General features: G+C 38.6%; 1 long non-coding RNA gene across 1 annotated transcript in view; it reads left to right on the plus strand.

Annotated features, from left to right (window-relative positions):
* Positions 1-15,694, plus strand: part of LOC113541967 (uncharacterized) — a 177,846-nt gene that overhangs the window by 154,627 nt on the left and 7,525 nt on the right. The gene's annotated exons all lie outside the window — the stretch shown is intronic.

The following is a 15,694-nucleotide window of genomic DNA, read 5'->3' on the forward strand; positions in this document are numbered from 1 at the left end:
ATAAATGATGGTGTGTGTAACTTTTTTATGCTAAAAACCAGAAAACTAAAAGATTATACATTATATACTGTTCATTAAAAGTTTTACAGTAACATGTTAGCAAAACTTTGGTTATGCTAGTGTCATTTAAGTGATGCTAGCATGCTTTTCATTCGATTCATATTTATACAACATACTTGTACGATGCATTTACATTCTTTATGTTTTTACAATACATTTAGAAAGACGTTTATTACAATTTTACAGTAAATTTTGCATAATGAGGTTTGAGATGTTGGCTTTGACATTAGCAAAACTGTTAGCAGAACTTTTGTCATGCTAGGTGTCTCACGCTTACGAACTTTTGTGTTGTCGTGTCTCCATAAGCTAAATGAAACACTGCTGGCCGCTGATGTTGACGCTTTAGCTTTAAAATTTCAATTTAGCCATTTTAAACGAGGTTAGTGTCACCTTACTCGCTACGTCGCCTCCCTCTTTATTACATTCCTGTTCGGTGACGGCTAACGTGTGAAAGCGTTCCTGTTCCGCGCTCCTTGGCAGGTGAATGTTTTCGCAAGCGATTAATTACAGCTCCGTCAAACGCAGAGGCTCTTTGTTAAATATTTGTTGCCATGGCTAGCAATCAAGCTAAATACAGACCTCTGCGTTTCCTAATTAGCATCTCATGTCCCTTTTGGATTCCTAGTGTCCTTATCTGCGCCGTCTAATCGCTATGAACACACTCCACCACTGCCGAGTGCGCTAAAGTAGACTTTGGCTCGGGAACGATGGGGAAGCTGGCCAAATATTTCCTCTCTTTACAAAAAAAAATAAATAAAAAAACACAAAAAACCGTTGGGAAAATTTTTGCTGCTAATGTGGTGTGGGTCAGAATTTTTAGCTGGACCTCTCTCTCTCTCTCTCTCTCTCTCTTTCTCTCTTTCTCTCTCTCTCTCTCTCTCTCTTTCTCTCTTTCTCACAGAACAAGTGCGGTTTTTCCAGATGTAGCGGTGTGTTGTATTTGAAACAGATCTGTTGTTTAACCTTACGACGAGGGCCCTCGACCCCTTCGGCTAGTCGGCGATATCCATCTCCCGCCGCTCCCCGCTGCGATAATTAGATTTTTTTGGGGGGAATATCGCAAATTAGCGAGGAGGAAATGATTCATTTCGGGAGTAAGATAGCCGGAGAAGTGGTGTTTTTAAAAGCTGATCTCAGACGCCTTATCTGTCTGAAATACGCTTTTAGCCGTATCAGGTTAGGGCTCGGCGGGTCGCACATCGGGACGAGGCAGGACGTCCCACCAAAACAAATACGCCGGATAACTCCTGCTTCTCTCGCCGCGTGTAAAGCAGGACGAATTACCGAGTAACTTTAGACTGGCAGGCAGGTTCGTAAAAGATAAACATTTCAAAGTGAACACAGATGTGAGTGCCATCAAACATCCGAGTGCTTCCCCCCTCCTCGCTTTAATAGCTGCCAGAGCAAAAGCACGAGCTTTAATAAGAATATTAATCTGAGTTTTGCGAAAGTGACATGGGAATATCGTTTTTAATCAAGTTTATTTTTTTATTACTCAGTAGTAACAATTTTGTTATGAAACACTTCATGCTCGCTGCTAAAGAGATGCTTTTGGTTCAGATTTTAGAGCCAGAAATGTTTTCTTTCTGATTTTACAGCGTTTTTACACCGAACTGCGATTTTATCCGCGACACTCGCGTCTTCACTTTCGATCGTAATCAGCGTGAAGTGAAAACAGGCTGGGTGATGAACTTTGACCCCGTTTGCACCTGGTCATTTCATGCCTCTTGTATCCGGACTGCATCCAGTGATGAGATTTTAACCACAGGCCTTTACGAATTTATTTCCATTTCATGAGTCTGAAATACGATTACGTGTTAATATGCAAATGCGCTCATTATATTAGAACAGATTTCGTTTCTTAGCTGTTTTCTGACAGGCAGAGACGCACCGTTTTTGATCTTCTTACACTCTGAAATACGAATACATTTAAATAGGCAAATTTGCTCAATATTTTGACATTTTTAAAATTTCTTTAGTTATTTTTTTATTGAATAAGCTTGTTGTCACATCAAAAAGCGTGAAATTTGTGCTGTTTTTATTCTTGGCAACTTTTTAAAGGCATTTGTGGAGAAAATTCATGAATATCAGGAGTATCACTGGATCCATTCTCACTCGTTAGCGAGACTGAAATGAATATGCAAATGAGCTCATTAATAAATTAGTGGGTTTTTTCAAGCCATTTTCAATCTTGCTGCTTGTTAAATCTGAGAGTTTAGACAAACGGGTTCCTTTACACTCGTATAACGGCGCTGAAATGAGTCTCGTGCCTCGTTCCCGCTTGTTCCAGACTTATCAGGATTATATCTGGGTAAAGATTATTTACATATAAATACGATTTAAATCTGATCGGTCAGTGTGCTTCAGCAGGTTCCACACTGTGCACGTCTCAGACACGATGTTTCACCTGGAAAGGTGTACCTGTTACACCTGAACCTTCAGAACAGAGTTGTAAAGCAGGTACATCATAATGTCCAGTTATTTCCATTGCGTTGTTTTATATTAAGGTGCACGATATTCAGCTTTTCAGAATGAAATAAATAAATAACGCAGTTTCAGGACTGATGAACTTCATTAAAGGAAAAACATTCAGACAAAAATCGAACATGTCATGCAAGTATGCGAAATGCTAAACTGGCGTCTATAAGCTTCATGGGCTTGTTAGCAAAATTAGCCTTGTGGGTCGAGAGCAAAACTGATGAAGCAAAGTTCAGACTTTGAGGAAGGTTGTGTGAGGATTTCTGCCTTTAATCTGTTCCTGATACCTAACAGTTTTATTTCAATGTCAAACAGATGTGCGGTGTTTCGTATCGTTTTCTCCGCAGAACTCTGATGCAGGCTGCAGACGGAATAACGGAGAGTGCGACTGATTCAAAGCGACGTGTTTGAAAGTTGTGGGTTTGCTGTTTATGCTACAACTGTTTTCTGGCTCGAGTAGAAAAATACAAAAGTGCTGCTTGATAATCTGGACAAAATAACAACAATAACAACAATGATGAAAAAACGCTGCAGGTTACAGATTACGTGGATTTCTAGTCGTGATTGTTTTTTTTCAGCGTTAAGCAACAACCTCTGCAGCAGGATGTTAATTATTAATCAGTGTGTAAGACGTGTGAGACTTTCTGGTCTCAGTGTTCTGGTTAAATCTGATTGGCTGTGAGCGTGGCGTGTAACTCGGCTTCTCCGTGGTCTGACGCAGAACTCGAGGTTCTCCCAGACTCCCCTGCTGCACTGCTGTCTATTTCAGGAAGCGGTGTTGCGGTTAACGTTCCCCTTGTCCTTAGCGTTTTTTTTTTTTTTTTTCTTCTCCACACTACACATGTAATCAGCTCGCCATCCAAACCACACACACTCGACCACAATGTCGGAGAATCGCCGCCGTTCCGCTGCAAACGGCATTAACCAATCACACGCTGAGGAAGGGGTGAGGCGCGGGCCACGACTCGGCCACATTAATCACCGCCGACAGCGGGGACGGATGCCTGGCGTTCTTGCCTTCGATTAGCGGCCCTGAGCGCTGATATTAGCGCTGAGAGAAAACAATATTTTCCTGAGCGGCCTTCTGCCTCAGGCCAATGTTATTTATAGAGTCACGGTGTGTGTGAGTGTGTGTGTGTGTGTGTGTGTGTGTGTGTGTGTGTGAGTGTGTGTGAGTGTGTGTGAGTGTGTGTGTGTGTGTGTGTGTGAGTGTGTGTGTGTGAGTGTGTGTGTGTGTGTGTGTGTGAGTGTGTGAGTGTGAGATGGTGTCCATTTTTATCTTGTCAGAATTTTCCGTGACTGTTCTTTAGTTTAACTTCTATGTTTCATCACTGCACACTACATCCTCTGTCCCTGGATTTATAGATTTATTTTTTATATTATTTTTACTTTCATATTTTAAAATTCTTTGAGTTATTTTTTATTCATTTTATTTTTTTATTATTTATTTATTTGGGAATTATTTTAATATTGATATATATTTCATTTTATTCTATATTTGTGTACGTTTATTTTATCCTTTACATTCTAGTACATACATTTTTTTTGTGGTTTTTTTTTTTCAATTCTATGATTTATTATTAGCAGTAATATTTTTATTATTAATAATAATAATAATAATCTAATTTAAATTCATATAAACAAACAAACAAACAATCAAATAAATAAATAAATATCATATTTTATTATTATTAATACTACTACTACTACTAATAATAATAATAGTTTAATTTAAATTCATATAATTAATAAACAAACAAACAAACAAATAAAAAATAAATAAATATCATATTTTATTATTATTATTATTATTATTATTGATACTACTACTACTACTAATAATAATAATAATAACACTTTTTTATTATTAACATTTTTATTTTATTAAGCAATAAAATATTTTTTTTTTTTAAGTATAAATTTTGATAAAAAATTTTTTTTGGTCTGATTGAAAGTTCTTCGCTCCTGCCAGCTGATGAGTGAGCGTTAGCACTTAGCGCTTAGCGCTTCACTGTTCTACATCATTAGCAGAGAAGCTACACTGTTCTCTTGTTTGTTCCTCTGAACCCTTAAATGTTCTATCAGAAAGGGTTCCTATCCAAGTAGAACCTTTTTCTGTGCTAAAAAAAAAACTTAATTATCCACTGAACCCTTAAAGAACCTTTGGAGAACCCACTGGGTTCTTGCTCAATTATTGCTCATTATTTTCTTTTTAATACCTAGAACTGTTCAGGAGTTTAGCATTCTTTAGCATTCATGGGTTCTCCAAGGGTTCTTTAAGGGTTCGTTGGTTAATTAAGGGTTTTGTGCTTCCAGAAAGGAAAACCCTTAAAACCCTTTTGTTCTAGGGTTCTACATGGACCCATTAAGGGTTCTCAGCGACAACCAAATGATCCTTAAGGGTTCTAAGAGTGCACACCTCAGTATTTTTCCTGTAAGAACAGGTTCTCAGTAGAACCCTTTTAGGAGACAGCTTAACTATCCAAAGAGCCCTTAAGAGTATTTGCTCTTAAAAAGCTTTCTTCAGTTGTTGTTCTGGAGGAATCCTTAAAGGTTCTATGTAGAAGCCTACAACAGAAAGGGTTTCCAGTAGAACCCCTTAGTGATCCAATTAACCCTCAGAGAACCAAGAGTGTGTGTATATCCGTGAGGTAATTGTGTGGAACAATCTCCAGATTATCGCTCATTCTTTCTTCTTAATACTTAGAACTCTTTTTTTCTCCAAACCCTTTTTTAAGATCCAAGAACCCTTAAAGAACCCTTGGAGAACCTGCTGAGTTCTTGCTCAATTATTGCTCATTATTTTCTTTTTAATACCTAGAACTTTTCAAGAGTTTAGCATTCTTTAGCATTTATGGGTTCTTCAAGGGTTCTTTAAAGGTTTGTTGGTTAATTATGTGTTTTGTGCTTCCAAAAAGGAAAACCCTTAAACGTCTTTTGTTCTAGGGTTCTCCATGGACCCATTAAGGGTTCTCAGCGATAACCAAATGATCCTTCTCAGTAGAACCCTTTTAGCAGACAGCTTAACTATCCAAAAAGCTTTCTTCAGTTGTTGTTCTGGAGGAATCCTTAAAGGTTCCCAGTAGAACCCTTTAGTGATGCAGTGATCCCTCAGAGAACCAAGAGTGTGTGTGTATATCCGTGAGGTAATTGTGTGGTACAAGCTCCAGATTATCGCTCATTCTTGTCTGCTTAATTCTTAGAACCCTTTTTTTTTCTCCAAACCCTTTTGTAAGATCCAAGAACCCTTAAAGAACCCTTGAAGAACCTTAATTTTCTAACAAGGTGTGTATTATGTGTATTAACTGGATAAATATGCAGTGTTTAATCTTATCTATTTATTTTCTTCTTCCTCCAGAAATCTCCTAAAGGTTCTGAAGTTGTTGTAAAGAGTGTACATGACGTCTTCCCCTCGCCCCTAACCCTAACTCCCCCATGAACCCTAATCCCTAAACCCTGGTTCTAACCTCAGCCCTAATCTAGAACCCTTAACGTTGACCAGATTAGCCTTTAATGCTGCAAGTGGCCACTCGTTTTGGCGAGTCGTAAGGGGAAGTCGACGAGGGAACAGAATTGAAACACAGCCATTTCTCTCATCAAACTAATTAGATTTGATTAAAATTATGTCAGTCGTGGGTCGATATTTTCCTATTAGCCTCCACCACACACACACACACACACACACACACACACACACACCCTCGTCCGTAAGGCGAGGTGTTATTTTTATGCGAGTGAGGTCATTAACGTGTCACGGTGTATATTATTGCACGTTCTGGTCTTTTCATCTCCTTTTCTGGTCGTTTCTGTTCTCTGCAGAACGTCACACGCTGGTATTTTTAGACGTGGAGGTGAACCGAGGTTTCCATCTGTCAATATGTTTGCTGTAAAAGACGAAGTGGCTGGTGACGACGTCTCGCTGGACGTCCAGCTCCAGAAACACGAGAACCACTCGAAGCAGCGTCATTTTTTTTGGATGAGTCTCCAGCTTTCGAGATGACACGAATTCCTTTCCGATGGCCAAAATACCCAGATTAAAGAATGCAGATGTCCTTAATAACGTCTTTTCCACTGTTTTGACGATGACGGCTCGTACGCTTAGCAACCAAGTGCCCCCTTGGGGATAAACAAGGCTTATTCAGTTGAGTTTAATCAACGCGAACGCTTATTTTCCCAGCTGGCCCCCCTCCCTGAGCCGCCACGTTATTTTTAGACCGAATTTGAGGATGCATATTGATGAGTCACTGCATATAATATTGCAAATTTTCTTCTTCTGGTCATTACATTACGGTCGTGTGTCGTAAATCAGAACGATGAGAAAACATGTCAGTCATTTGGGCGCAGCAGGCGGAGGTGTACGGTTTGTTTTCTCCGCCCTCGATGACCTCCTGACACGACTCGGAGAAACATACCACTATTGAACCGGTTATTATTATTATTATTATTATTATTATTATTATTATTATTATTATGCTTGCTAATAGTGACACAGTAACACAGTGCCAGTATCTTTATCTGTATCTGTTTACGGCTCTGTATCTGTATTCTGATTGAAACCCAAAGTGGGTGTGGTCTAATAACCCTGACCCCGCCCCCTGTCCCGCCCAGATCTTCCTGATGCACTTTTTTTTTTTTTTTTTTTTAAAGCGGCTGGTCAACACGCTACGATTTAAAGGGTTCTCTGGCTGGTTGTTAGTTAGCAAAGTGGCTAGTCATCACGCTACACTTTAAAGGGTTCTCTGGTTTGTTGTTAGCAAAGCGGCTAGTCATCGCACTACGCTCTAAAGGGTTCTCTGGTTTGTTGTTAGCAAAGCGGCTAGTCATCGCACTACACTTTAAAGGGTTCTCTGGTTTGTTGTTAGCAAAGCGGCTAGTCATCGCACTACGCTCTAAAGGGTTCTCTGGTTTGTTGTTAGCAAAGCGGCTAGTCATCGCACTACGCTCTAAAGGGTTCTCTGGTTTGTTGTTAGCAAAGCGGCTAGTCATCGCACTACGCTCTAAAGGGTTCTCTGGTTTGTTGTTAGCAAAGCGGCTAGTCATCGCACTACGCTCTAAAGGGTTCTCTGGTTTGTTGTTAGCAAAGCGGCTAGTCATCGCACTACGCTCTAAAGGGTTCTCTGGTTTGTTGTTAGCAAAGCGGCTAGTCAGCATGCTGCGCTTTAAAGGGTTCTCTGATTGGTTGTCCTTCTGACAGGTTGTCCTTAACCCCGCCCCCCTGCCCCGCCCAGATCTTCCCGATGCTCTTTTTTTAAAACAGCAGCTAGTCAACACGCTATGCTCTAAAGGGTTCTCTGGTTGCTTGTCCTTCTGAACCTTCTAGAAATCTAGAACACTGTATTTTCCTGTCAGAAAGGGTTCCAATCCAACCTAAATTATCGCTCATTATTTTCTTCTTAATATCTAGAACCTCTCATGAGTTTAAGGTTTAACTTCTTGGTACTTGGGTTCTTCAAGATTTCATTGGTTAAATAAGAGTTCTTAGCTTCCAAAAAGGGTTCTACTTGGAACACTTTCTGATAGGCGATCTGTTGTAGGGTTCTTAATTATCCAATGAACCCTGAAAGAACCTTTAAAGAACCCTTTTTTTCCTCTAAGAGTGTGTGTATTAAGTGGTGTAGTGTGTGATACAGACTCTAAATAATTTCCCATTATTTTCTTCTTGGTACTTTAAGGTTCTTCAATGGTTCTTCCAGAAAGGCTTGTACTTAAAACCCCTTCTGATAGGGAATCAATTTGTAAGAATTTGAACCCTCAAAAGAACCCTCATTCTGAGAGCATACAACCTCCAAATCTGTGCCCATTATTTTTTATCTTAATATCTAGAACCTGTCAGGAGTTCAACATTTTGCTCTTGGTACTTTCTTTCCAAAAAAAGGGTTCTTCACAAGTTCTTTAAGAATTTATTGGATAGTTTAGCTTCCAGAAAATGGGTTCTGCTTGGAACAGGTTCTGATGAGGCAACACTTTAAGGATTCAGAAGGACAGCCAAGAAGTTTTCAGGAAATTAAGAATGATTAACTATCCAAAGAAGCATCCTTCTCAGTGTGCACACTGTACAAATGTTTAGAACCCTAAAGATTGTCCTTTGTGGAGGAACCCTTTCCGTTTGGAAAGACGAGTCCCATGAGTTTCTAACGCTCATCCACTGAACTTTCCTCAAACTGATGAATAATTAAACAGACGGCGATGAGGACCGAACCAACAGGAAGTGAGGGGGGGGGGGGGGGGGGGGGCTGGAGATCGGGTGGAGGAGAGTCTACGAGGGCGTCATAAGTGCGAGATCGGATTTCACGTTTAAATCCCACGTATTTGCTTTCTGGAAGATGTTCCACAGCCACCACCTTACGCACTCCTGGTGTTCGCCGTATGTTCGAAAGCTGCTGTGATGTTTAATCACATGTGATCACGTTCCCTCCACCCTGACAACGTGTTACAGCGAGAGAGAGAGAGAGAGAAAGAAAGAGAGAGAAAGAGAAACGAATTTTCATCTGGCCATGGATTTGATTAAGTTTAGGGTCAGCTTGGCAGACGACGTGCATGTTTACATGAAACGATCGCTGTTAATATGTTCGCCGCTCCAAAACGTTGACCTCATTCTTGGCCGGCGGCGTTTTTTTTTTTTTTTTTGAGCCTAATCAAAGCCGATGTGAGCGGTCCCGGTCTGGTAGCCATATTGCAGCTGAGGTACCCACCCATGTTATAGCACATCTGGAGTAGGAACTGAAAAAAAAGAAAAAAAAAAAAACACCATCTGAGATGCCCCGGAGCTCAGCAGCGCTCGGTGCCACTCTCCTGACGCATGACAGTATCTGAAAATCTGTAAATAAAGCTAATTGGAGGTAGCTAGCAACTCGAACCAGCGACAGAAAAGAAAAGCTGCGGTTTGTTTTTGCGCGCTTCTTTTTTTTTCCCTCCCGTCTTCCGAAAGCTTTATTTTTACAACCGGCCCTCAATTAAAATTGCGTCAGAAACACGGCGTGCGCTCGCAGACCGTAGCCATTATTCTCCATGTGTTAGCCTTCGCAACACTTCCGAAACATTTCCTATAATTGACCTTTCACATGCCAGCGAACCTGACGAGAACCGTTTTAGATCCAGAACGGCACCTCGGTCGAGGTCACTGTAAACGCTCACACGCTCAACGTCACACAGGTTCACCTTCACACAACGTGTGTGTGTGTGTACTGAACCTGTAAGTAACAATGATTAATATCATTATCATTAATGCACTCCTTCTAGTACGTTTTTGTTTCCATAGCAACGGCTCGTTCACGTGAACGGATTAAAAAACACATGTAATCGTGGATACAGTGAAGTTTTCCGTAAGGAGGCGTTTATTTAACGTGTATTTATGGAAGGAGTCTCCAGGGTCAGAGGTAAAGCTGTAACTTTAAGTTTTTACGACAGCTTCAGGACAGAGGAGTTTACGTTTTTTTTTTTTTTGCGGTTTCTTGGTAACATGACAAGCTGCGTTTTTTTTTTTTTGCTGGTGAGGGAACAACTGTTTACAGCTGCGATAAAAGATGTAAGTGCGAACATTCATTTGAGTTGTTTCCTGAACATTGAATGTAATTATAAATAGATCAAAAGTATGACGTAATTTACGCAATTGCTAGTTGTGTCGCTGTGGCATAAGAGGAATAAAACACTTTGGGACAGTCTGCTTTGGGAAAATAATCAACAGCACACCCTGTCGTGTTTTATAGTTTACTTACGTATCTTTTATATTTAACAGTAAATAAATTTAGCATTTTAAATGCTGGCCGCTTAAATATTATGCTAGTAATGCTACATTACTAGCTTAGATATGATGCTAGTCATATAGATCACGCTAGTAAGGCCAGGTTAAATGTTGCTAGTCATATTAACTCACATATTAAGCTAGCAACGCTACATTGGTACTATTGTTAAGGTTGGTATTATGCTAATAACGTTGCGCAAATACTTTAATATTCTTATATTACTTAAATATTGTGCTATAAATACTGTTATTGACTAGCTTATATATGATGCTAGTCAAACTAACTCGTATATCATACTAGCAATGCTATATTAGTAAAATTCTTAAGTTAGATTTTACGCTAATAATGTTTTAACAGAAGGTTTTCTGTCCTGGGTAATTTTTTTAGAATAGCAAGATGCTAGTGAAAAGAAGCTGTAATGTTAGCATTGTGTTTCTTTCCATCCTTTGTACAACTCTCTTTTCTTCTTATTTAAAGATGTCAGCGATTTTTAAGCTAATTATGATCATCAAAAGCTTTTTTTTTCGAGTAGCAAAATGCAAGATTAGCAAGAAATTTGACCATCTGATACCCAGATGATTTTTATTTCTTCATTTTCATCCTCGTCCTGTTTTTGAAGCAATTGTTGCTAATTAGCATTTATTATCATTAAAAAACATTTCCAGAAGTTTTAACTGAATATTTTTTTTATTGATTAGCAAAATACATGCAGATGATTAGCGTGAAATTTGAACGTCTGATACCCAGAAACGGAAGCTCGCATCTTAGCACCTTAACAAAGCCATGATTGCTGCTAAAAGTTTCCAGAAGTTTCAGACAATGACTGCACTTATTTATTTATTTTTTCATCAATTAGAAAAATACATGATTAGCAAGAAATTTGAACATCTGAAACCCAGAAACAGAAGCTGTAGTGTTAGCATTTGGTTTATTCTTCATCCTAAGTACAACTTTTTGCTTCTACATCGAAGCAAGCTAAGCGACAGTTGCTAATTATCATTACATTTCTTGCTAGGAAGTGATTAGCGAGAAATTCGACCATCTGATGCCCAGATACGGAAGCTCTCGTCTTCGTGTTGTAAAGAAGCCACGATTGCTAATTATCCTCTTTATAGTTTATTGAAAACGCAGAGCAGCACGTATAATTTTATTAATTAGCAGGATTAGTGGAAGATTTACCGTCGAAAATCGCAGAAACAGAAGCTCGTGTTTTAGCGTTTGGTTTATAGACGAGGGCTAACGAAGTCTCATTTCCTCTCTCTCTCTCTCTCTCTCTCTCTCTCTCTCACTCACTCGTTCGCCCATCTGCAGAACTCGAAGCACATGTTGGCGTTCTGGTTTCCGCCGGGAGCTCTGCTGGAAAACTTCATACTTTTAGCGATTCCTTCGTGGCCGGCTAATTTGCTCCTTCGTTCTAGTTTACATTCCTGAGTGTGGCAGGATCAGGTTTTTTTTTTGTTTTTTTTTTGCTGAGATTCGTTGAGACAGAGAGCGAGATAGCGAGAGAGCGAGGCTTTACATGACAGCCGTAACGTAACCTCCCTCTAGAGGCACCAGGAACAAAGGGTTACACTCACATTTTTAAGGCAATTGAAGCTATAACTCTAGTCAATTGAATTAGGATCAAATTCTGTGTGTGTGTGTTATATTTTTACCATAGCAACCATCTCCACTCTTCATAATTGTCGGCCTTTTACTTTTCTCACAAAATAGTAACTCCTTTACGGTAATAGCTTACGCTGGAGATGTTAACACACAGAGTGCACTAATAACGTTAGATTATAATTGCAGTTCATTTAAATGTTACGCTAATAATAATAAAATAAAAGTTATGCTAGTAATTGTAGGGTTTGTATATATATATATATATATATATATATGTGTGTGTGTAAAGAAATGCTGTAGAGTAAAGACGCCTTCAAAAATAATGAAATTAAATGTTTCTACATTTAGAAAATCCTATAAAGAGCAGTAAACAGTAATAAACTAAACAAAGTCGATATTTTATGTGACGATCCTTCACTTTAAAACAAAAACAGTATCTTTGTGTGCAGTTTTATAAGGAAATGAGCTGGAAGTGTTACTGAGCATCTTGCAGAAGCAGCCACAGTTCTTCTGGAGACTTTGACTGTCGACTCGCTTCTTATTTCTGCAGCGAAACCCAGCAGCCTTCATTCTGTTTTTATCTGAAAAGTGTCTCTTATGGAATCTGCTGCTTTCTTTACTGACATACAAACATTTTTCTGGAACGTTTCATTTTGTGCTGGAAAACTAATGTTTGGAATCGAAAATGTTTTTGTACTGAATCAATAATGTAGAAGTCAGAAAATAAACATCTATAACAAAGTTTGTACTAAAAAAAAATAGGGTGCCAAGACTTTTGCACAGTGCCGTATGTGTCGTGTTCGCATGCTCTGTTGTCGGAAAGATCATGAAACACAGACGACGCCAGGTTCATTCATACATATTTCTTTTCCTTTTTTTTTATTTTACTCTTAGTTTGACACTATAACACGTATTACTCAGCTAGCTATACACACGGTGTGAAAATGTACAACGTGCACAGAACGGTTGCTGATATAGTGTATAAATTAACATTACCTCTCATTCAGTACAGAAACTGTTGAAAGTTTAGGACTTTTCCCATCTCGGAAACTCGGGAATCGAAGTGATCTCTGAGTTTCCCAGTCGTATCCCAGTCGACTTGAGGGGTTGTTCATGTGCAGCTTCCTAGTGGGAAACTCGTAATTACGATCATTCGGCATTAATCCTTTACCTCAGTGGTCTTGGTAACGTTGTTAAGTTAGAAAAACGTAACGTTGTTAAGTTTTTTATTATATATACTGTAAGTATATGCTGATAAAGTGTATGCTTATAAATTGACTCTGTTTTCTTAAAGAGAAGATTTATTCAGAAATGCGAGATGATCAAAGACAGGAATGTTTTTCCGTATAAAAATCTAAAATCTGGTGAATAATGAATGAGGAGTTTCAGTGTTTCACAGCGTTTATCACTTGAAAGTGCGCTCTTGTCTCGGTGCAGAGGAACGCCCCGGTGTGTTTTCATCTCTTTTCCTCCTCGAACTTCCTACCGTCCGTCTCAGGAGTTCAGTTCAGCTCCAGTGCTGGGAAAGCGAATCCCTCCTGGCCAAACAGCGTGAAGGGAGGTGACGCAAGTTTATTGTTTCATATCAATAATTCATTCGGTCTGTCAGGTCCCTAAACCGCATACACACACACCCACACATAGACACACACATACACACACATACACACATCCACGGCCAAACACACAGACACTCAGAACTCTCCGTGCTATCTGCTGGCAGCGTTCGCACAAATATCAGCAAACCACGATCAGCTTTCACAATAAACTGCTCTAATGGACTCGCTGCTGCGCCCTGTGTGTGTGTGTGTGTGTGTGTGTGTGTGTGGGAGGGGGGTTTGAGTAATCCTTCACCTCAGTGGCCTACACCATACATACACACACACACACACCGTGTTGCTACGATTGTTACGTGTTTTTTCCATAAAAAAACAGGGCCTCATTTATCACGCTGGATATAAACATATTTATTCATAAATTGTTTGCAGGAGCAAGACAAGAAAAATGGTGTTTGTGAAAATCCAGTTAGTTAGCTGAAAAAAAACAAAAAACAAAACGTTTGTATCCCACATGTCACTCGGGACTTTGCGTAATTTGCAACAAATGACATTTGAATTGTGATTTTCTCAATTCTATTCAGATTAGGGTGTGACGCTGTAAAGAAGAGACAAATCCACACCATCGTCTCGAACGATTCCTCGATTTCTCGGACTGATCCTGTGGTGCAACGTTTCTTCACTTCCTCGCTCAGAACTTTAGTTCCTACCTGCAGTTCATTCCCGCAAAAATGGAAGAAAATCTTATAACCGTGGTTTCATCTTATCCTGTCAAAAATGTGTGTAGAGAAAAATAATAAAGCTTGGAAGGAAGTTGCAGAGATCGTTGGTGACGCTGGTGAGGATACGTAGCTAGTACAGTTAGTTAGCTGCTAATCTTATCTGACAGCGATGTTGGTACGAATCCGAGCGTGTAACGTGTAAACCACACAACCGGTTTCACACTCATTAGCGCGTTATTTGTGTCTTTGATTTAACTAGTTAGTTTTAGAAGCTGTACATAGCTACTACATAGCTACTACAGTTTCCCATCGGAACTAAAAGATACACTGGACAGGCCACGTCCACAAGAGATAAACTACAAGTACTAATGTTAAAATGGGGAGACATTTTGAGGATTTTAAAATGGTGGCCATTTTGAAGATTGCTGATTTCTTATGATACACAACTCGTCAGCGTTAAATAAAATAAAAACTCGCTGCGTCTGAGGTTTAAACCTGACTGTGTGTCTGTTGGTGTTAAGTCACACTTAAGTCGAGCTCGTTATTGATCAGAAGTTCCACGTTGCTTCTCCGGAAGCCGCTAATGGGAGTAGAAGCGTGGGGTCTCTCGGCTTGCAGTGCGACGTTTCGCCACCTTCTGTGTTTAACGTTGACGTGTGAGGAATCGCAGGCGAACGTCAACAGACACACGGAGCCTGAAAAGTGAAAGCGAGAACCTCGTTGTGGTGGATTTATTGATCTGAAAACCTACTTTAACATGTATTTAATTACAACAGTAAGACGTGGAGGATCATCAGGAGGCGAAAAACGATAAAATTGTACAATTTTAAAAGGAATTTACGATATTATCCCACTGTTATATTGAAACGAATAAGTTTTTAAATGTGGTACATGATTACATCTCTGTCCTGGGTGTTTCATATTTTAAATAAATTTAATTGAAAACAAGAAATCTAAATATCGAGTATAAAATAATAATCTGTTTGCTAGCATTACAAATAGAGAATGATAGAGACGTATTATTTATTTTAAAAAAAGACTGATAAAACTATTAAAAATATCATCTTTCTCTCAGATCATTTTATTTGGTTTATATCTGATTTCTACACATTTATTAGCTACTTCAGTATATAAATATCATAAATAAAACCGTATTTATTATTAGATCATATAAAAGTTCTGATTTTGTATGTACTGTATTAAATTCTATAAATGTAAAAGACTACAAAACATTAAAAGTAGAAATCAAGAATATTTACAGAATGAATGAATGAATGAATGAATAAATAAATAAATAAATAAATAAATAAATAAATAAATAAATCTGCTTTTTTTAACCTTATAAAGTCATGTGCTATTTAATAAACAGTTTTTTTTATTAATCTTTACATGATTTTATAGCTTTTTTATATTTTTATTTTGTAAGAATGAATTTTATTATTTCTAAAGTCTATAAATGTATGTAATGTTTAATAATTATTAAAACTTTTTTAAAAAATGGGTTAATTTTTATTATTATGTAAGAATATAT

This window comes from Pangasianodon hypophthalmus, chromosome 3 (assembly GCF_027358585.1).
Source record: "Pangasianodon hypophthalmus isolate fPanHyp1 chromosome 3, fPanHyp1.pri, whole genome shotgun sequence".
Taxonomy (NCBI): Eukaryota; Metazoa; Chordata; class Actinopteri; order Siluriformes; family Pangasiidae; genus Pangasianodon; species Pangasianodon hypophthalmus.